Below are 22,858 nucleotides of genomic sequence, written 5' to 3' on the forward strand. Positions count from 1 at the left end.
TAGTTCAGGACTCCCCGGCCATCGGGAACATCCTTCCTGCATCTAGTCTGTCCAGGCCTGACAGAATTTTATAGGTTTCGATGAGATCCCCTCTCAATCTTCTAAACTCCAGTGAGTACAAGCCCAATCGACACAATCTCTCCTCATACGTCATTCCTGCCATCCCGGGTATCAGCCTGGTGAATCTTCGCTGAACTCTTTCCATGGCAAGAACATCCTTCCTCAGATAAGGCGACCAAAACTGCACACAATACTCAAGGTGCGGTCTCACCAAGGCCCTGTACAACTGCAGCAAGACATCCTTGTTCCTGTACTCGAATCCTCTTGATACGAAGGCCAACATACCATTTGCCTTCTTAACCGCCTGCTGCACCTGCATGCTTACCTTCAGCGACTGGTGCACAAGAACACCCAGGTCTCTTTGCACTTCCCCTTCTCCCAATCTATTGCCATTCAAATAATAATCTGCCTTCCTGTTTTTGCCACCAAAGTGGATAACCTCACATTTATCCACATTATAGTGCATTTGCCATCTTTCTGCCCAATCACCCAACCAGTCCAAATCGTACTGGAGTTTCACGACATTCTCCTCACAGCATACCCTCCCACCCAGCTTTGTGTTGTCTGCAAATTTGGAGATACTACATCCAATTCCCTCGTCCAGATCATTAATATATATTGTGAACAGCTGGGGTCCTAGGACCGATCCTTGCGGTACCCCACTAGTCACTGCCTGCCACTCGGAAAACGACCCGTTTATTCCAACTCTTTGCTTTCTATCTGCCAACCAGTTCTCTATCCAAGTCAATACCTTGCCCCCAATCCCATGTGCCTTAATTTTGCAAGCTAATCTCTTATGCGGGACCTTATCGAAAGCCTTCTGAAAGTCCAAATACACCACGTCCACTGGTTCTCCCTTATCTATTTTACCAGTTACATCCTTAAAAAATTCCAGTAGATTAGTCAAGCACGATTTACCCTTTGTAAATCCATGTTGACTTTGTCCGATCCCGTCACTGCTCTCCAAGTGCTCTGCTATTACATCTTTTATAATGGACTCTAGCATTTTCCCCACTACCGATGTCAGGCTTACCGGTCTATACAGGAAACTTTGGTTTATCTGGAGGTTAACAGTCCGGAATGCTCCATCCACCGGCAAAAATCAGGAGCCGTTTCGTTAGGTTTTTTTTTCTTTTCGTTGCTTTTTTTTCCACCAGTCAGGCTCTGCAAGGTCTCGCTGAAGCTGTTGCTAAGCTACAGAGACGCTTGCAAGGTACGGCCGACTGTTTAGAAGCACAGGGTTTGTTGCCAGATACGGAGCTCAGCTCCGTATGTTTCAACATCAGCGCTGGTTTGTCTGGCAGTTTTGATGGGACGGCAACAGCTCGGTCCCGTCGGTGCCGGATATCACAAAGTTTCCTGTAATTCCCCGCTTTTTCTCTACCACCTTTTTTGAATAGTGGGGTCACATTAGCTACCCTCCAATCCATGGGTACTGTTCCAGAGTCTATCGAGTTCTGGAAGATGACCAGCAATGCATCCACTATCTCCAGGGCCACTTCCTTAAGTACCCTAGGATGTAGATTATCGGGCCCTGGGGATTTATCGGCCTTCAATCCCGTCAACTTCCCCAACACCATTTCCCTACAGATACTGATTTCTTTCAGTTCCTCCCTCTCATTAGTCCCTATATTACCCGACATCTGTGGGAGGTTATTTGTGTCCTCCTTCGTGAAGACAGAACCAAAATATGTATTTAATTGGTCTGCCATTTCTTTGTTCCCCATTATAAATTCCCCTGATTCTGACTGTAAGGGACCTACGCTTGACTTCACCAATCTTTTTCTCTTCACATATCTATAAAAGCTTTTACAGTCAGTTTTTATGTTCCCTGCAAGCTTACTTTCATAATCTATTTTCCCCCTCTTAATTAATCCCTTTGTCCTCCTTTGCTGAATCCTAAACTGCTCCCAATCCTCAGGTTTACTGCTTTTTTTGGCCAATTTATATGTCCTCTCTTTGGATCTTATGTTATCCCTAATTTCCCTTGTTAGCCACGGTTGAGTCAACTTTTTGATTTATTTTTATGACAAACTGGGATAAACAAATTCTGTAGTTCATCCATGCGATCTTTGAATGTTTGCCATTGCCTATCCACCGTCAACCCTTTGAGTGACATTACCCAATGAATCCTACCCAACTCGCGTCTCATACCATCATAGTTCCCTTTATTTAAATTCAGGACCTTAGTCTCTGAGTCAACCACTTCACTCTCCATCTTAATGAAGAATTCTATCATATTATGATCGCTCCGACCCAAGGGGCCTCGCACAACAAGATTGCTAATTAATCCTTTCTCATTGAATAATACCCAGTCTAAGATGGCCTGATCCCTAGTTGGTTCCTTGACATATTGGTCCAGGAAACCATCCCGTATACACTCCAGGAATTCCTCCTCCTCAGTATTGTTACTAATTTGGTTAGCCCAATCTATATGTAGATTAAAGTCACCCATGATGACTGCTGTGCCCTTATTGCACGCTTCTCTAATTTCCCTTTTAATGCCATCCCCAACCTCTGCATTACTGTTCGGGGGTCTATACACCACTCCCACTAATGTTTTCTGCCCTTTGGTATTTCTCAGTCCTACCCATACAGATTCCACATCATCAGAGCTAATATCTTTCCTTACAATTGTGTTAATCCCCTCTTTAACCAGCAATGCTACCCCACCTCCTTTTCCTTTTTGCCTATCTTTCCTGAATATTGAATACCCCTGGATGTTGAGTTCCCAGCCTTGGTCCCCCTGGAGCCATGTTTCCGTAATTCCAATCATATCATATTCATTTACTTCTATTTGCGCTGCTAATTCATCCACCTTATTACGAATGCTCCTTGCATTAAGACACAAAGCCTTCAGGCTTGTTTTTTTAACGCTCTTAGACCTTTTAGAATTATTATAGAAACATAGCAACATAGAAGATAGGAGCAGGAGTAGGCCATTCGGCCCCTCGAGCCTGCTCCGCCATTCAATGCGATCATGGCTGATCATCCAAATTCAGTACCCGGTCCCTGCTTTCTCCCCATACCCCTTGATCCCTTTAGCCTTAAGAAATATATCCAACTCCTTCTTGAATATATTTAATGAACTGGCCTCCACTGCCTTCTGTGGTAGAGAGTTCCACAGGTTCACCACTCTCTGGGTGAAGAAATTCCTCCTCATTTCTGTCCTAAATGGCCTACCCTTTATCCTTAGACTGTGTCCCCTGGTTCTGGATTCCCTGACCATCGGGAACATCCTTCCTGCATCTAGTCTGTCCAGTCCTGTCAGAATTTTATAAGTTTCAATGAGATCACCTCTCATTCTTCTACACTCCAGCAAGTACAAGCCCAATCGACCCAATCTCTCCTCATACGTCATTCCTGCCATCCCAGGTATCAACCTGGTGAATCTTCGCTGAACTCCTTCCATGGCAAGAACATCCTTCCTCAGATAAGGCGACCAAAACTGCACACAATACTCAAGATGTGGTCTCACCCAAGGCCCTGTACAACTGCAGCAAGACATCCTTGTTCCTGTACTCAAACCCTCTCGCTACGAAGGCCAACATACCATTTGCCTTCTTAACCACCTGCTGCACCTGCATGCTTACCTTTAGCGACTGGTGCACAAGGACACCCAGGTCTCGTTGCACTTCCCCTTCTCCCAATCTATTGCCATTTAGATAATAATTTGCCTTCCTGTTTTTGCCACCAAAGTGGATAACCTCACATTTATCCACGTTATATTGCATCTGCCATGTTTCTGCCCAATCACCCAACATGTCCAAATCATCCTGGAGTTCCTTGACATCCTCCTCACAGCACACACACCCACCCAGCTTTGTGTCGTCTGCAAATTTGGAGATATTACATCTAGTTCCCTTGTCCAGATCATTTATATATATTGTGAATAGCTGGGGTCCAAGGACCGATCCCTGCGGTACCCCACTAGTCACTGCCTGCCATTCGGAAAAAGACCTGTTTATTCCAACTCTTTGCTTTCTGTCTGCCAACCAGTTCTCTAGCCAAGTCAATACCTTGCCCCCAATCCCATGTGCCTTAACTTTACACGCTAATCTCTTATGCGGGACCTCATCGAAGGCCTTCTTAAAGTCCAGATACACCACATCCACTGGTTCTCACTTAGCTATTTTACCAGTTACATCCTCAAAAAAATTCCAGTAGATTAGTCAAGCACGATTTACCTTTTGTGAATCCATGTTGACTTTGTCCGATCCTGTCACTGTTTTTCAAGTGCTCTGCTATTACATCTTTTATAATGGACTCTAGCATTTTCCCCACTACCAATGTCAGGCTTACCGGTCTGTAATTCCCCGCTTTCTCTTTACCACCTTTTTTGAATAGTGGGGTAACATTAGCTACCCTCCAATCCATGAGTACTGTTCCAGATTCCATCGAATGTTGGAAGATGATCAGCAATGCATCTACTATTTCTAGGGCCACTTCCTTAAGTACCCTAGGATGTAGATTATCAGGCCCTGGGGATTTACCGGCCTTCAATCCCATCAATTTACTGTGGCCATGTTTGTTTTAAACCCTTGATTTCTCTGATTGCCACCTTTGTTTTTCTCCTTTCTGTCTTTTGCTTCTATCCTTGTTTCCCTTTCCTTTGTCTCCTTGCTCAGGTTCCCAACCTCCTGCCATTTTAGTTTAAACCCTCCCCCACAGCACTAGCAAACACTCACCCAAGGACATCAGTCCCGGTCCTGCCCAGGTGCAGACCGTCCGGTTTGTACTGGTCCCACCTCCCCCAGAACCGGTTCCAATGTCCTAGGAATTTGAATCCTTCCCCCTTGCACCATTCCTCTAGCCACGTATTCATTTGAAGTATCCTTCTATTTCTACTCTGACTAGCATGTGGCACTGGTAGCAATCCTGAGATTACTACCTTTGAGGTCCTATTTTTTAATTTACCTCCTAACTCCCTATATTCAGCTTTTAGGACCTCATCCCGGTTTTTACCTATATCGTTGGTACCTATATGCACCACGACAACTGGCTGTTCACCCTCCCCTTCCAAAATGTTCTGCAGCCGCTCAGAGACATCCTTGACCCTTGCACCAGGGAGGCAACACACCATCCTGGAGTCTCGTTTGCTGCCGCAGAAACGCCTATCTATTCCCCTTACTATAGAATCCCGTATCACTATAGCTCTACCCCTCTTTTTCCTCCCATCCTGTGCAGCTGAACCACCCCTGGTGCCAGGAGGTTGGCTGCTGCTGCCTTCCCCTGTTAAGCCATCCCCCCCAACAGTATCCAAAACAGTATAACTGTTCGAGAGGAGGATGACCCCAGGGGATTCCTGCACTACCTACCTGCGCCTAGTATTCTGCCTGATGGTCACCCGTTCCCTTTCTCCCTGTGACCACCTCCACGACTTCCTCAGCCTCCCGAATGCTCCAATATCTATCCATCCGCTGCTCCAGTGCCGCAATGCGGTCTGTCAGTAGCTTCAGATGGACACACTTCCCGCACACGTGGTCGTCAGGGACACAGGAAGTGTCCCTGATTTCCCACATAGTGCAGGAGGAGCAAACTACGGGGCTGAGCTGTGATGACATGATTCACCCTTTACTTCCTTTAAATTAAGTTAAATTTTTGGTTACCAGCAGCCCCTGCTACACCTCAGAGCTTAGAAACTATAACCCACAGAGTTTAAGTTTGGAAAAAAAGGAGAAAGAGAGAAATACTTACCAATTCAATTCAATTCAATTTTATTTGTCACGGTGGCATAGTGGTTAGCACTGTTGCCTCACAGCGCCAGGGACCCGGGTTCAAATCCGGCCTCGGGTGACTGTCTGTGTGGAGTTTGCACATTCTCCCCGTGTTTGCGTGGGTTTCCTCCGGGTGCTCCGGTTTCCTCCCACAGTCCAAAGATGTGCGGGTTAGGTTGATTGGCCATGATAAAAAAAATTGACCCTTAGTGTTAGGGGGGATTAAATACGTGGGGTTACGGGGATAGGGCTTGGGTGGGATGGCTGTCGGTGTAGGGACTGGGTGCTAGGGTTTGGATAATCAGCCATGATCTCGTTGAATGGCGGAGCAGGCTCGAAGGGCCGAATGGCCTACTGCTGCTCCTATCTTCTATGTTTCTGTGTTTCTATATGAAGCAGACGTGTGTACTGCACAATAAAATGTTGATTTTTACGAGTCCTACCAACCAATCACTTACCTGCTTTCTGGTGACGTCACACTTTGATTACTTTTTACCTCTCTCTCCCGCTGCTGAATTGGTAAGCCTCGCTGCTGCCGCCAGTTTTTATACTCGCCTCGCCGCGCTTCTCACACCCAGGTCCGCTCTGCCGCTCTGGTCGGGCCTCGCTGCTGCCGCCGGTTTTTATACTCGCCTCGCCACGCTCCTCACACCCAGGTCCGCTCCGCCACTCTGGTTGGGCCTCGCTGCTGCCGCCAGTTTTTATACTCGTCTCGCCGTGCTCCTCACACCCCGGTCCGTTCCGCCGCTCTGGTCGGGCCTCGCTGCTGCCGCCGGTTTTTATACTCGCCTCGCCACGCTCCTCACACCCAGGTCCGCTCCGCCGCTCTGGTCGGGCCTCGCTGCTGCCGCCAGTTTTTATACTCGCCTCGCCGTGCTCCTCACACCCCGGTCCGTTCCGCCGCTCTGGTCGGGCCTCGCTGCTGCTGCTGGTTTTTATACTCGCCTCGCCGTGCTCCTCACACCCCGGTCCGTTCCGCCGCTCTGGTCGGGCCTCGCTGCTGCCGCCAGTTTTTATACTCGCCTCGCCGTGCTCCTCACACCCCGGTCCGTTCCGCCGCTCTGGTCGGGCCTCGCTGCTGCTGCTGGTTTTTATACTCGCCTCGCCGTGCTCCTCACACCCAGGTCCGCTCCGCCGCTCTGGTCGGGCCTCGCTGCTGCTGCCGGTTTTTATACTCGCCTCGCCGTGCTCCTCAACCCAGGTCCGCTCCGCCGCTCTCAATTCACTATTAATTGCAAATGCCCAAATGGAAGTGTGGCGGAATCAGAGTCAATGAACTTGGTCCATTGTGGTAATCTAGAAGTAGAGAATGTGGTGAATGCTTTCCCAATATGTTATGAAACCCACTAGGAGCAATTTGCATCGAGGTCAAGCTCTTATGAGTGACTAGGATAGCATGCACAATATAGTAGTAGTGAAGCCTTTGGGAACTAGTAATCACAACATGATTACATTTTGGTTTATTTGGCAGCCAGCACCAGAAAGGATCAGGACAGTCTAAACAAAGTTCAAAGGGATGAGGGATGATTGAGGAAAAATTTAACTGAGTTATATCGCTGAAGGATATCACTAGAAGAGAGGTGGAACACTTCTAAACTATAATGTTGAATGTACAAGATAACTATATAGCAAAGAAAAACAAATGTAAACTAAATAAGCAGTCTGCAAATGGATGAGTAGGGCAATAAAAATGAGAAAAGAACAAAAATGTCCTAAAACTTTTCACAGAAGCATTACGAAAAATGGATGCAGAATCTAAGGAGAAGTTAGGAGGGGTTGGTTAAAGAAGTGGGTTCTAAGGAGAGTCTTAAAGGATGAGAGAGATGTGGATGGGTTTAGGGAGAGAATTCCAGAGCGTGGGATCTAGATGGCTAAAAGTACGCTACCAGTGGTGGGGTGAAGGGAGAGGCGGGTGCCTAAGAGTTTGGAGTCGGAGGCATGGAGATTTTGAGGCTGGTGGCGTTGGGCTGAAGGAAGTTACAAAGATAGGAAGGAATCAGGTGATGAAGGGACTTAAACATAGGATGATTTTTTAATTTTGAGGTTTTTGGGGACTGGGATACAATGTAGATCAGCGAGGACTGGGGTGATGAGCACACAATGCTTGGTGCACGACAGGATGAGCTGAAGTTTACGGGGGGGGTTGAGGATGGAAGTAATCACATCTGAAGGTGAGGTTTCGGCAGCAGATGGGCTAAGTAGACAGAGGCATGTTTGTTACAAAGGTAGACACAGGTCTTTGTGATTTAGAGAATATGGGACCGGAAGCTCAGCTCAGGGTCGAACATGACGCTAATTAGCAAACAGTCTGTTTCAGCCTGAAACACTGGCCAAGAAGGGTAATAGCGTTTGCAGCAAGAGTACAGAGTTTGTGTTGTGGGGCAAAGACAAAGCGTGTTGTCGCATCCAAATCTATGACCAGCTTTCTCGCAACTCCATGTTTGAATCTCTCCAATCAGGTTTCCGCCCCTGCCACAGCGCTGAAGCAGCCCTAATCGAAGTCACAAATGACAACCTTTGTGACTGTGACCACGGTGCATTATCCCTCCTTGTCCTTTTCAATCTCTCTGCAGCCTTTGATATGGAATGACCACACCATCCTCCTCAAACGCCTCTCCTCTGTTGTCCAGTTGAGTGAGAATGCCCTCGCTTAGTTCCACTCTTATCTGTCCAATCGTAGCCAGAGCATCTTCAGCAATGGCTTTGCTTCCTGCTCCCACACCGTTATCACTGGAGTCTCCCAAGTATCTATCCTTGTGGGCCCCTCGGTGACATCATTCAAAGTCATGGCCTTCATAATCAAAGATAAAACATGGGACTGAATCTGAACTTAGTTATTAAATAGAAAGCAGGCAAATCTCATGAGATGAGTAATGACATAATTTGGGAGAGTGTGGCATGAGGTCCAGCAGGTGGTTGTACCCATATTGTTTCTAATCCACATTAATGACTCGTATCAAAAATAAATGTAAGCTTGTTGATGACCCCAAAATAGAGAGATCGGTAGGGACAGTTTACAGCAAAAGCTTTCAGAATGATTTAGATAACTTTTGCAATTGGCCAAAGAAATGTCAGGTAAAATTTCACAAAAAGAAAAAACCATTCCATGTTTGAATTTGCAGAGCAGAAATTAGGTTGACCCATTTCAGTGTTGACACTGTGATGAAGCAATTAAAAAGCAAATAGAATGTTGGGATATATATCCAGCCCAGTAAAGAGTCCTTACAGGAAGCAGGGTGGGAGGAAGTGTAGTCAGGGTAGCTATGGGAGTTCGTGGGCTTATAGTGGATGTTGGTCGATAGACTATCCCCAGAAATGGAGACAGAGAATTTGAGGAAGGGAAGAGTTGGAGGTGGAACATGTGAAGGTGAGGCAAGGGTGGAAATTGGAAGCAGAGTTGATGAATTGACTTCTGCAGCAACCTTGATTACACTTCGCTTCCTGTAAGGACTCTATTCCATTCTCCACCGCATCTGTTCCAACGATGCCACCTTCCATACCACTGCTTCTGATGTGTATTTTTTCCTCAACCGAGTATTCCCCTCCACCGTGGTTGACGGGGCCCTCGGCCGTGTCCATCCATTTCCCGCACTTCTGTTCTTACCCAATCCCCTCCCTCTCAGAACCACGCTAGGGTTCCCCTTGTCCTCACATTTCACCCACCAGCCTCGACATTCAACGGATCATCCTCCACCATTTCCGCCACCTCCAGTGTGATCCAGCCACCAAACACATCTTCCCCTCCCCTTTATTTGTGCTTCTTTCAATTTAATACAAAAGCAAAATACTGCGCTTACTGGAAATCTGAAATAAAAACAAAATGCTGGAAATACTCAGCAGGTTAGACAGCATCTGTGGAGAGAGAAACAGAGTTAACGTTTCAGGTCGATGATCTTTCATCAGAACTGTTGCTGATGATTCTGATACAGGAAACTCTTTTTTATCCGGGACCAGCGTGGTGCCGGTTGATCAAAAAGTCCGGATTACAGAGAGGTATACTTACCAAGGTACGAGAGCCCCGTACACGGCCACAGGTGCAGGAGCCCCGGTTACATGGCCACAGATCCAGGAGTAACAACAGAAAATGCTGGAAAAACTCAGCAGGCCAGGCAACATCCGTGGAGAGAAATTAGAGTCGACGTTTCGGGTCTAACCCTTTTTCAAAACTGGAAAGGAAATGAAACAGATCGAAAGGTAGGGCTGGGACAGAACAAAAGAAGTGAAGAGACATTAAGAGGTATTCAAAACGAGACGAGATGGTGATAGGACTAGTGGAGACAAAGGATGGCTCAGATTAGGTGTGAAATGTTCTGGCAGAATGAGAGACAGCTGCCATGTGGGAGAGAGAAAAAAAAAGGAAAGGCGGGGGGGGGGGGTTGGGGGGGGGGAGAGACCGTAAAGGGGTGGATAAAAAATATAAGTAAAAATGTAATGGGGCCAAGGTTATGATCTGAAATTGTTGAACTCGATATTGAGTCCAGAGGGCTGCAAAGTGCCTAATCGGAAGATGAGGTGCTGTTCCTCGAGTTTACGTTGAGCTTCCGTGGAACAATGCAAGAGGCCAAGGACGGTGAGGTTCGAGTGGGAATGGAGCGGTGAATTAAAATGACAGGCGACCGGAAGCTCGGGGTCACCCTTACGGGCTGAACGGAGGTGTTCCGCAAAGCGGTCACCCAATCTGCGTTTGGTCTCCCCAATGTAGAGGAGACCGCATCGTGAGCAGCGAATACAGTATACTAGATTGCAAGAAGTACAAGTAAATTGCTGTTTCACCTGGAAGGGGTGTTTGGGGCCCTGGACAGTGGGAAGGGGGGAGGTATAGGGGCAGGTGTTACATCTCCTGCGCTTGCACGGGAAGGTGCCAGGGGAAGGGGTGCTGGGGGTGATAGAGGAGTGGACTAGGGTGCCTCGGAGGGAGCTGTCCCTACGGAATGCTGAAAGGGGAGGGGAAGATGCGTTTGGTGGTGGGATCACTTTGGAGGTAGCGGAAATGGCAGAGGATGATGCATTGCATGTGGAGGCTGGTGGGGTGAAAGGTGAGGACAAGGGGAACCCTATCGTGGTTCCGGGAAGGAGGGGCGGGGTGAGGGCAGAAGTGCGGGAGATAGAACGGACATGGTCGAGGGCCGTGTCAACCATGGTAGAGGGGACTCCTTGATTGAGGAAAAAGGAAGACATGTCCGAAGCACTGGTGTGGAAGGTGGCATCGTCAGAGCAGATGCGACGGAGAAACTGGGAGAATGGAATAGAGTCCTTACAGGAGGTGGGGTGGGAGGAAGTGTAGTCCAGGTAGCTGTGGGAGTCAGTGGGCTTGTAGTGAATATTGGTCAATAACCTATCCCCAGAGATGGAGACGGAGAGGTCGAGGAAGGGAAGGGAAGAGTCAGAGATGGACCATGTGAAGGTGAGGGAAGGGTGGAAATTGGAGGCAAAGTGAATGAAATTGTCAAGTTCAGGGCGAGAGCAGGAAATGGCACCGATACAGTCATCAATGTATCGGAAAAAGAGGTGAGGGAGGGGACCTGAGTAGGACTGGAACAAAGAGTGTTCCACATATCCCACGAAAAGGCAGGCATAGCTAGGACCCATGCGGGTACCCATAGCAACACCTTTGATTTGGAGGAAATGAGTGGAGTTAAAGGAGAAGTTGTTCAACGTGAGAACAAGTTCAGCCAGGCGGAGGAGGGTGGTGGTGGATGGGGACTGGTCGGGCCTCTGTTCAAGGAAGAAGTGGAACGCCCTCAGGCCATCCTGGTGGGGGATGGAGGTGTAGAGGGATTGTACGTCCATGGTGAAAAGGAAGCGGTTGGGGCCGGGAAACTGGAATCTGTTAAAGTGGCAGAGGGCGTCCGAAGAGTCGCGGATGTAGGCGGGAAGAGACTGGACAAGGGGAGAAAAGATAGAGTCGAGATAGGAAGAGATAAGTCCCGTGGGGTAAGAACAGGCTGAAACGATGGGTCTACCAGGGCAGTCCTGTTTGTGGATCTTGGGAAGGAGGTAGAAGCGGGCTGTGCGGGGTTGGGGAACTATGAGGTTGGTGGCCGCGGGGGGAAGATCTCCAGAGGAGATGAGGTCAGTGACAGTCTTGGAAACGGTGATTTGATGTTTGGTAGTGGGGTCATGGTCCAGGTGGAGGTAGGAGGAGGTGTCGGAGAGTTGGCGTTCAGCTTCCGCTAGGTAGAGGTCAGTTCGCTAAACAACAACAGCACCACTCTTGTCAGCAGGTTTAATGACAATGTCAGGGTTGGATCTAAGAGAATGGAGTGCTGCAAGTTCAGAGGGAGGGAGGTAGGTTGGAGTGAGTGAGGGGAGCAGAGAAATGGATATGGCCGATGTCACGGCGGCAGTTAGCGATGAAAAGATCTAGAGAGGGTAAGAGGCCAGGGGGAGGGGTCCAGGTAGAACGGGAATTTTGAAAGCGGGAGAAAGGGTCCGTCGTGCGGGGGGAAGACTCCTGGCCAGAGAAGTGGGCACGGAGACGAAGGCGGCGGAAAAAGAGCTCAACATCGTGCCGAGCTCGAAATTCATTGAGTTGGGGGCGTAAGGGGATGAAGCTTAGGCCTTTGCTGAGGACTGATCGTTCGGGGTCAGAGGGGATAGTGAAAACGCGGCAGGGGGTGAGATTGGGAGAAGGGGGGTCAGAGGAAAGTGAAGTGGAAGAAGGTTCCGAAGGGGCGTTGGTGTCCAAGAGTTGATGAAGCTTGCGATCCTTGACATCGGAAAGGAAAAAAGAAAGTTTTTTGTTGAAGCGTCGGATGAGTCGAAGGATGAAATGGAACTGTGGACCCGGACAGCTTTGAGATAGAGTGCGCCGGTGTTGCTGAAGAGAGGTCGAGAGTGTTCATGTGGCGCCGCATGGCATTGAGCGTGGATCTCGATGCGGCGAGAGCAGTAGTTCGAGGAACGATGACTATCTTGGAGATATTTGTAATCCTGGGTGGATCCGAAACACGAAGGGTGTAAGTTTAGTTGGAATCCACGTGGAATAAGTCGGAACCGGAGACAGTTGCTGAGGAAAATGATGTGGCTGTGAAACCGAGTCTTGGCAGATACCTGATCAAACACGAGAAGGGAAACTGAAAGTAATGAAGATGAACAAGGTTGAAGAGCCAAACGGAGATCCCGTCGAAGAGAAGAGCAGAACTTCTTCAAGGTAGGCATTCCTAGAAGAGGTGTGGCAGTGAACCAAACACTAGTACGATAGCAAAATACTGCAGATGCTGGAAATCCGAAATAACAACAGAAAATGCTGGAAAAACTCAGCAGGCCAGGCAACATCTGTGGAGAGAAATTAGAGTCGACGTTTCGGGTCTAACCCTTTTTCAAAACTGGAAAGGAAATGAAATAGATCGAAAGGTAGGGCTGGGACAGAACAAAAGAAGTGAAGAGACATTAAGAGGTATTCAAAACGAGACGAGATGGTGATAGGACTAGTGGAGACAAAAGACGGTTCTAGATTAGGTGTGAAATGTTCTGGCAGAATGAGAGACAGCTGCCATGTGGGAGAGAGAAAAAAAGGAAAGGAGGGGGGGAAAGGGAGAAACTGCAAAGGGGTGGATAAAAAATATAAGTAAAAATGTAATAGGGGCCGAGGTTATGATCTGAAATTGTTGAACTCGATATTGAGTCCGGAAGGCTGCGAAGTGCCTAATCGGAAGATGAGGTGCAGTTCCTCGAGTTTACGTTGAGCTTCCGTGGAACAATACAAGAGGCCAAGGACAGTGAAGTCCGAGTGGGAATGGAGCGGTGAATTAAAATGACAGGCGACCGGAAGCTCGGGGTCACCCTTAGGGACTGAACGGAGGTGTTCCGCAAAGCGGTCACCCAATCTGCGTTTGGTCTCCCCAATGTAGAGGAGACCACATCGTGAGTAGATCCAGGGGTCCCTGTTGCACGGCCACAGGTGCAGGAACCCTGGTTACACGGCCACAGATCCAGGAACCCCGGTTACATGGCCACAGAGCCAAGAACCCCGGTTACACGGCCACTAATATATAGTAAAACTTACCTGAACCTACTCCTGCATTTTGCCGGTTAGGAGAGATTTCCGGATATTTAGGTGCCGGTTAAAAGAGAGGTTCCTGTACTCCTATTTACACCTGCTCTAGACCCATTCTTTGTTTCTTAACTTGTCCCATTACCATCTCCTTTCGCCTTGCACCATCATCCCTTTAATCTCTCCTGCCTTCTACCCTATCACAGACCTTCCCTTTTGTTCTTTCCTTCCATCCCCCTTTCCCTGCCTCTACTGGCTTAAACCCTGTTACATCTCTTTTTCCCAGTTTTGACAAAAAGTTATCGACCTGAAACGTTGGGTTAAAAATTTGGGGGCTTAACGCCACCCATTACCGGCGAAAGGTTGTGTTAAGAGGGCGGCTGCTCTTTTGCCCGCGGCGTCCTCCAATTTCCTAGGCCCGGTAGCGCTGCCGATAAGAACCATCGCCCTGCAAATTAAATTGAAGGAGAGGTTACGTCACTCGCCGACTTAACATCACCACAGTGAACTTGGACCTTTGTGCTGACTTCAGCACTGGGTTGTAAGCTCGCCATGTACACTTAGCGTGCAGCAGGCTGATGCGCTATCAATTACTCATAAAAGACTGAGAGTTAGAAGAGTAACTAAAGGCTTTTATTAACAAAAGAATGGAGGTCTGCCTCGAGTGGTCGACCGGTCCAGAAATACAAAGGGCTGGGGAGCAGCCACCTTTATACTAGGACTTGTGGGAGGAGTCAGCCGAGGCATGTCCAGGCATGTACACAATGGAATGCAAACAGTATACAAACAGTGGTTTACCACATTCACCCCTTGTTTAAAATTGAGTCCGGCGGGGTGAAGTGTATTAAAAGTTAGTGTATTGGAGTCTCTCCGGAGGTCTTGTCTGCCGCTGTGATCGGCGTGGCGATGGCGGGGGTAGTGAAGCTTCCGGCATCAAGTCCCGCGTAGGCTGTGGCGCTGGCGTGTCGTCCTCGTAGATGTTGAGCGGGTCGCGGGACCCAGGCCTGCCGTCTGCTGGGGCTGGATATCGGATCGTGGGGGGGGGTGGTAGTGGGTAGTGGGTTACTGCAGCCCCCGAGGGTGCAAGGTCTCTTATGGAGACTGTGTCCTCCCGCCCGTCCGGGTACGCAATGTAAGCGTACTGGGGGTTGGCGTGGAGGAGGTCGACCCTCTCGACCAGGGGGTCCGTTTTATGGGTCCTCACGTGTCTTCTCAGTAGGACCGGCCCTGGGGACGTCAGCCATGGCGGTAGCGATGTCCCCGATGTGGACTTCCTTGGGAAGACAAACATTTTCTCATGAGGGGTGGCGTTAGTGGCAGTGCAGAGCAGTGACCGAATAGAGTGGAGCGCATCGGGTAGCACATCCTGCCAGCGGGAGGTTGGAAGGCCCCTAGACTTTAAGGCTAGCAGGGCGGCCTTCCAAACTGTCGCATTTTCTCTTTCCACCTGTCCGTTCCCCCGGGGGTTGTAACTAGTGGTCCTGCTTGTGGCAATACCCCTAGTTAGCAGGTACTGACGGAGTTCGTCGCTCATAAACGATGAGCCCCGGTCGCTATGGATATAGCTGGGGAAACCGAACAGGGTGAAGAGGTCATTTAGGCATTTAATGACCGTGGCACTGGTCATGTCCGGGCAGGGGATGGCGAACGGGAAACGGGAGTACTCATCAATAATATTGAGGAAGTACACGTTGCGGTCGGAGGAGGGGAGAGGCCCTTTAAAATCGACGCTAAGGGGCGAGTGGCTTTTATCAGGTGGGCCCTGTCTGGTTTATAAAAGTGCGGTTTGCACTCAGCGCAGACTTGGCAGTTCCCGGTCATGGTCCTGACCTCCTCAATGGAGTAAGGTAGGTTGCGGGCCTTGACGAAGTGGAAGAACCTGGTGACCCCCGGGTGGCAGAGGTCATTGTGGAGGGCCCGCAGTCTATCGATCTGCGCGCTGGCGCAGGTGCCACGCGATAGAGCATCCGGGGGTTCGTTGAGCTTCCCGGGCCGGTACAAGATCTCGTAATTGTAGGTGGAAAGTTCGATTCTCCACCTCAAGATCTTGTCATTTTTGATTTTGCCCCTCTGCTTGTTGTTAAACATGAAAGCGACTGAACGCTGGTCAGTGAGCAGGGTAAATCGTTTTCCGGCCAGGTAGTGCCTCCAATGACGCACAGCCTCCACAATAGCCTGGGCCTCCTTCTCAACAGTGGAGTGTCTGGTCTCCGGGCCCTGGAGGGTTCGTGAAAAGAAGGCCACGGGTCTCCCCGCCTGATTGAGGGTAGCGGCCAGGGCAAAGTCGGACGCGTCGCTTTCCACCTGGAAGGGGATGGATTCGTCCACTGCGTGCATGGTGGCTTTGGCGATGTCCTCCTTGATACGGTGGAAGGCTAAGCGGGCCTCTGCCGTCAAGGGAAAAGAGGTGGACTTGATCAGCGGACGGGCCTTGTCCGCATAGTAGGGGACCCACTGGGCGTAATAGGAGAAAAACCCTAGGCACCTCTTCAGGGCCTTGGGGCAGTGGGAGTTCCATAAGGGGACGCATCCGGTCGGGGTCGGGACCGATGACTCCGTGTTCCACAACACAGCCAAGGATGGCGAGGCGGTTTGTGCGGAATATGCACTTCTCCTTGTTATATGTCAGGTTCAGGAGTTGGGTGGTGCGGAGGAATTTTTCGAGGTTTGCGTCATGGTCCTGCAAGTCACGGCCGCAGATGGTCACATTGTCCAGGTATGGGAAAGTGGCCTGCAACGCATTTTGATCTACCATCCGGTCCATCTCCCTTTGGAAGACGGAGACCCCGTTGGTGACGCCAAAGGGAACCCTAAGGAAGTGATAGAGGCGGCCGTTTGCCTCAAAGGCAGTATACTGGCGGTCCTCAGGGCAGATAGGGAGCTGGTGGTATGCTGATTTCAGGTCAATGGTCGAGAAGACGCGGTACTGCGCGATCTGATTGACCATATCAGCTATGCGGGGGAGTGGGTAAGCGTCCAGTAGGGTGTAGCGATTTATTGTCTGGCTGTAGTCGATGACCAGGCGCTGCTTCTCGCCGGTCTTAACGACCACAACCTGGGCTCGCCAGGGGCTGGTGCTGCCCTCAATAATCCCTTCCTTCAGGAGCCGCTCCACTTCGGTTTTAATGAAAACCCTGTCCCCGGCGCTGTATCGTCTGCTCTTTGTGGCGATGGGCTTACAGTCGGGGGTGAGGTTAGCAAACAGTGGGGGGGGGGTGACTCGGAGTGTGGAGAGGTTGCACCTGGTGCGCGGCGGGCAATTTGGAAGCTGCTGGCTGCGGACTGTGAGTGGGGGGAGGGGTCCACCGTACGCCATCGTAACACTTTTAAGGTGGCACTGAAAATCTAACCCCAGTAGAACGGCAGCGCAGAGGTCGGGCAGGACCAGAAGTTTAAAATTATCGTACACAGTCCCGTCTACTATGAGTGTCACCACGCAGTAGCCGCCAATGTCCGCTGACTGGGACTCGGAGGCCATAGAAATCCGCTGGTGCGCAGGCAGGACTGGGAGAGAGCAACGCCGCACCGTGTCAGGGTGGATGAAGCTCTCCGTGCTCCCAGAGTCAAAAAGGCAGATTGTATCGTGACCATTTACCTTAATGTCCATTGTGGAACTGGCCAGTTGGTGCGGTCTCGCTTGGTCCAGTGTAACGGATGCCAGCGTAGGGGTCGGTGTGTCGCTGCGGGTATCAGATGAGGCGGTGTCGGGGGCCTGCTGCGTCCCGGCTGTCGTCCAAGATGGCGGCGTCCATGATCCCCATGTGGCTGGAGGCGTCCAAAATGGCTGCTGTACCGGTGATTCGCACATGGCCGAGGAGGCCCAAGATGGCGGCCCGCATGGCCCACACGCGGCGCTGCTGGGGTTCGGGGTGGCTTTGGCCCTGCAGACGCTAGCGTAGTGTCCCTTCTTCCCGCAGCCCGAGCAGATCGCGTTTTTCGCCGGGCAGCGCGCTCTGGGGTGTTTTGCCTGGCCACAGAAGTAGCATTTCTGGCCTTGGGGCACTGCTGTCTGGCCTTGGGACACTGCTGCGGTAGTTGGGCCGTTGCTGGGGTGTGGCTGGGGTGGCACGGCGCTATGAGGCGGTCCTACCGTGTCCCAGGCTGTCGTTCCCCGCGGCGTCCACGGTGCAGAGGAGTAGGCATCCATGCCCTGGTAGGCTGCATCCAATGATAGTGCGAGTTCAGAGGCCTTGTTGAGGTTGAGGTCACTCTGCTCCAACAGTCGCTGTCGGGTGTAATTGGATCTGTGGCCCGCTACAAAAGCGTCCCGAATAAGTTCCTCTGTGTACACGGCGGCCTTTACATCCTTACACCCACAGGCCCGGCCAAGCACGGACAGTGCCTGAAGATATTCCACGGTCGATTCCCCAGGTTGTTGTTTACGACTCCCCAGAAGGTGCCTGGCGTACACTTTGTTCACTGGGCGCGTGTACTGGTCCTTGAGGAGCTTGATAGCATCCGCGTATGAGGTCGCGTCTTGGATGACCGAGTACACTCGGTGGTTCACTTTGGAGGTCAGGACATCCAGTTTGTCCTCTTCCGATTTGATTGCTTCGGAGGCGGTCAGGAATTTTTCGAAACACTTAAGCCAGTGAGTAAACTTGGTGGATGAGTCCGCCTCCCGATGATTTAAGTCCAGGCATGCTGGTGTGAGGATCTTTTCCATTATAAAAATTTTGTTAATAAAATTGATGCGCTATCAATTACTCATAAAAGACTGAGAGTTAGAAGAGTAACTAAAGGCTTTTATTAACAAAAGAATGGAGGTCTGCCTCGAGTGGCCGACCGGTCCAGAAATACAAAGGGCTGGGGAGCAGCCACCTTTATACTAGGACTTGTGGGAGGAGTCAGCCGAGGCATGTCCAGGCATGTACACAATGGAATACAAACAGTGGTTTACCACACAGGCTGACCGAGGCGCTGTCAGCACCTCTTAAAGGGACACCTACATCTTTCAGGTAAGTTTGCATTTAAGCTTTTGGACTGCGTTTTTTGATTTTATTGAAGTAGTGGCTTGCTGTAAAGCATGTTAAAAAAAAAATTTTAAGTGTGCAGGGAGTGCTGCTGGACGCTTGCAAGGCCTTGGATGGTAAATGAAGGCCCCTGAGAAGACAGAAAATATTGCAAATACTCAGCAGGTCAGGCAACATCCATCAAGAGAGAAACCAAGTTCATGACTCGGGTCAAGATGCTGCCTGACCTGCTGAGTATTTCCAGATTTACAGCATTTGTTCAAAGAGGGAAGAGGCAGACGCCGAAGAGGAAGACGTCTGAGGAAGGATGTAACCCAGACAGCCCCTTACTGACCAGGATATCCGGGAGGGAATTATCCGTTTGCGATACCAGTGACCACAACCCCAATTCCCGTTTCAACATTAATCCCACACCTTACCTTCCCTCTGTTACTGACCATCACAGTGACCTCTTGGCCACGATGCTGAAATAAAAGCCACCACAAAGCAAACTTTCCAATCCATCTTTATACATCTATCCATTCAATGTGACATCAAGAAATCAACTCGTCACCCTTATGCATTCTCTTAGTGACTGTCTTGTGTGTGCATTTGCTATCCTACTGATGTTACGCAGTGCTACCCAATGGCTGCAGCATGGCTGGTGGAAGACTGCTGACTTTCAGTGGGGGGACACTGCAAATGGCCTTGCTGGTCGACCTTGAGCTGGTGGCAAATCGAGTGACTGTTTCTTCTTCTTCTTCACTCTCCTCTCCCTCTTCTTGGCCAACCACTGGCTGGGCAGGATACATTTCTTGGGTGTGTGAAATGAGGAATGCACACGGGTGGAGTTGTGGTGAAGGGAGGGCGGGAAAGCAAGAGGTGCATGCCAGAAGGAGGATAATGCATGAGGATACCAGCATCTTGCATCCTTTCTGTCCCGCCGCTGCTCAAGGGCTCAGTCCTGCCCCTGCCAAGAATGGCCAGCACCGCCTCCTCCAAGGTGGTGAGGTGAGGCTAGGAATGGGAGGTGTGCCTCGTGATTGGTGCAGATTGTTGGTAGGTGTGTGTTTGGGGGGGCGGGTTTCATGCATTGAGAAGTGTGTGAGGCTAGTGGTGTAGTTGGTAGGAGATGGCTTTTGAAGTTTATTCACTGACCTTGACCAGTGGTCTGAGGTCATGAAGCTTTTTTGAGCACCGGAGCCAGGTGGTGGGGACGACACTGTCTGACTCGGTGATGTGGTCCCACATCGTTCTTTCTGGAGGGCCTCCTGGCCTCTGTGGGTGGAGGACCTCTCTTGCAGTGTTGACCCCCTGCACAAAGTTGGAGCACTGCGTGCAAGACCCTGGGTGCCCCTTCCCCGGCTTGCTGAGCCATTTGTGTTGGTGCTGAAGCACTTTTCCCATTTTTTAAGGTTCGGAAAGGAATTTAGCTTTAAGTGCTGAAGACTCCTATTTGGGACTTTTTAATGTTAATTTTATTGAAAGGCATTAAGAGCTGAAAGCTGTGTTTTTTTCCACTTTATTTTTATTAGTTCAGAAGGTATTGCCCTTTTAATGCATTGCCCTTTTAATTTCCCACAGTGCCTAGCGAACTCTATTGCCTCGCTTCCAGAGGCATTTTTTTTCATTTTAGTTTTTATGGGATCAGGGCGTCGCTGGCAATGCCAGCATTTATTGCCCATTTGTAGTTGCCCTTGAGAAGGTGGTGGTGAGCCGCCGCCTTGAACTGCTGCAGTCCGTGTGGTGATGGTACTCCTACAGTGCTGTTAGGTAAGGAGTTCAAGGATTTTGACCCAGCGACGATGAAGGATCGGCGATATACTTCTAAGTCAGGATGGTGTGTGACTTGGAGGGGAACTTGGAGGTGGTGGTGTTCCCATGCGCCTGCTGCCCTTGTCCTTCTAGGTGGAAGAGGTCGCGGGTTTGGGAGCAGTTGCCGAAGAAGCCTTGGCGAGTTGCTGCAGTGCATCTTGTAGATGGTACACACTGCAGCCATGGTACGCCGGTGGTGGAGGGAGTGAATGTTTAAGGTGGTGGATGGGGTGCCAATCAAGCGGGTTGCTTTGCCCTGGATGATGTTGAGCTTCTTGAGTGTTGTTGGAGCTGCACTCATCCAGGCAAGTGGAGAGTATTCCATCACACTCCTTACTTGTGCCTTGTAGATGGTGGAAAGGCTTTGGGAAGTCAGTTGGTGAGACACTCGCCGCAGAATACCTAGCCTCTGACCTGCTCTTGTTGCCACAGTATTTATGTGGCTGGTCCAGTTATGTTTCTGGTTAATGGTGACCCCCAGGATGTTGATAGTGGGTGATTCGGCAATGGTAATGCCATTGAATGTCATGCGGAGGTGGTTAGATTCTCGCTTGTTGGAGATAGTCATTGCCTGGCACTTCTGTGGCGCGAATGTTACCTGCCACTTATCAGCCGAAGCCTGAACGTCGTCCAGGTCTTGTTGCATGAGTCATACCTAGCACAAAGGAAGATGGTTGTGGTGGTTGAAGGTCAATCATCACAGCCCTAGGACATCGCTGCAGGAGTTCCTCAGGGCAGTGTCCTGGACCCAACCATCTTCAGCTGCTTCATCAATGACCTTCCCTCCAACATAAGGTCAGAAATGGGGATGTTCGCTGATGACTGCATAGTGTTCAATGCCATTCGCAACTCCTCAGATAATGAAGCAGTTCAGGACGGGAACTTCGAGTCCCATGCCTGCACTAATGCCACCAGGAGGGCGTTACATGGAAATTAGCGCTGGGCTAAAAATCTTTAGCCCCCAGCACAAATTTTTCTCCTGTAGCGCTTCGTCCATTTTCTGCAGCAGTTAACCTAAGGCCGGTGACATCAGCAACTCTTGTGGCGGCCACGAATTTTTAGCCCGTTAACTCTTTCTCTCTACACAGATGCTGCCTGACCTACTGAGTATTTCCAGCATTTTCTGTTTTTATTTCAGATTTCCAACATCCGCAATATTTTGCATACGAATCTTTGGAAGTTGTGTTGGGGATTTGCACTTTATTGGTTAGCCCTTAATTGGAGTATTGTATTCTGTTCTGGTTGCCACAGCATGGAAACATATACAAGTATTAGGAAAGGGAGCAAAGAGCCACAACATTGATTGTGGATGAGCTATAAAGGATTACATAAGCTTACGATTTACAGTCTAGAAAGAATGAGGTTGGAGAGATGTTTGAATGCTGTTTTAAGAATAAGCCAGGCAGTGAGAACCAAATCATATAAATTTAAATTAATGACAATAGTGTTAAAACTAATATAAGGAAAACTTGGTGACTGTTGTGTCCGTGTATAATAAGACACAGACTGCAGGAGAACGGTACAACAGGTGTTTACTAAACGTGGCTCACACTGGAACTGATCTGTGCAGATTACTACTCAGTGCTATATACAGGTGTGGTCACTGCCGGTACTGCAGTATACATGAGCTGTAAAAGATAGTTCCCCCCTTAAAGGTATATACATTACAATTCCTCCCCTTTTAGATTAACAGTACCATAACACTCATTTAACAATTAAATATCAAACTAATTACAATTAACACTTTTAACATGCAACATTAGCTGAAAATAGTCTATTTATATATTCAGTCTTTGGGGAGGCTTCCTGATCCTTTCTGGATAGCGCCTTTCCCGAGTGTCTTGCTCTTGGTGCGGAGGCGATTCTGGCCCCCTGTCGTCGGTTGGTTCATCAGCTTCCGATGCTACTGTTTCTGGGGTAGATGCGACCTGTACGTCGGGTTCATCACCAGGTACGTATGGGCGAGGCATGGGGTTGACTTGTTCCTGTGACTCTAGGATCTGGTCAGCATGGCGTCTCACGATGCTCTCCCCAACGTCCACTGTGTACATTAGTGGGCCCTGCCGTGTGCATATCGTTCCTGGCTGCCATTTTTCTGTTCGGTAGTCGCGGGCCAAGACTGGTTGCCCTACATTGAAGCTCCTTGTTGGCTTCTCATGGATGTGCTGGAATTGCTTACTCTCAACACCTCTTCGTACGTTTGGTCTGAGCAAATCCAGGCGAGATCTTAACCTTCAGTTAAAGAACATCATGGCTGGGGCCTGGTTGGTGACTGCATGTGTCGCATTCCGGTAGGCGAACAGGAAATTGTCCACCTT

General features: G+C 49.7%; 1 protein-coding gene across 11 annotated transcripts in view; it reads left to right on the top strand.

Moving 5' to 3' along the window:
* rnf220a (ring finger protein 220a) overlaps positions 1-22,858 on the top strand; it is a 492,773-nt gene that overhangs the window by 437,455 nt on the left and 32,460 nt on the right. The window lies entirely within an intron of this gene.

This window comes from Somniosus microcephalus, chromosome 3 (assembly GCF_052327205.1).
Source record: "Somniosus microcephalus isolate GS21.2 chromosome 3, FLI_Smic_1.0, whole genome shotgun sequence".
NCBI lineage: Eukaryota > Metazoa > Chordata > Chondrichthyes > Squaliformes > Somniosidae > Somniosus > Somniosus microcephalus.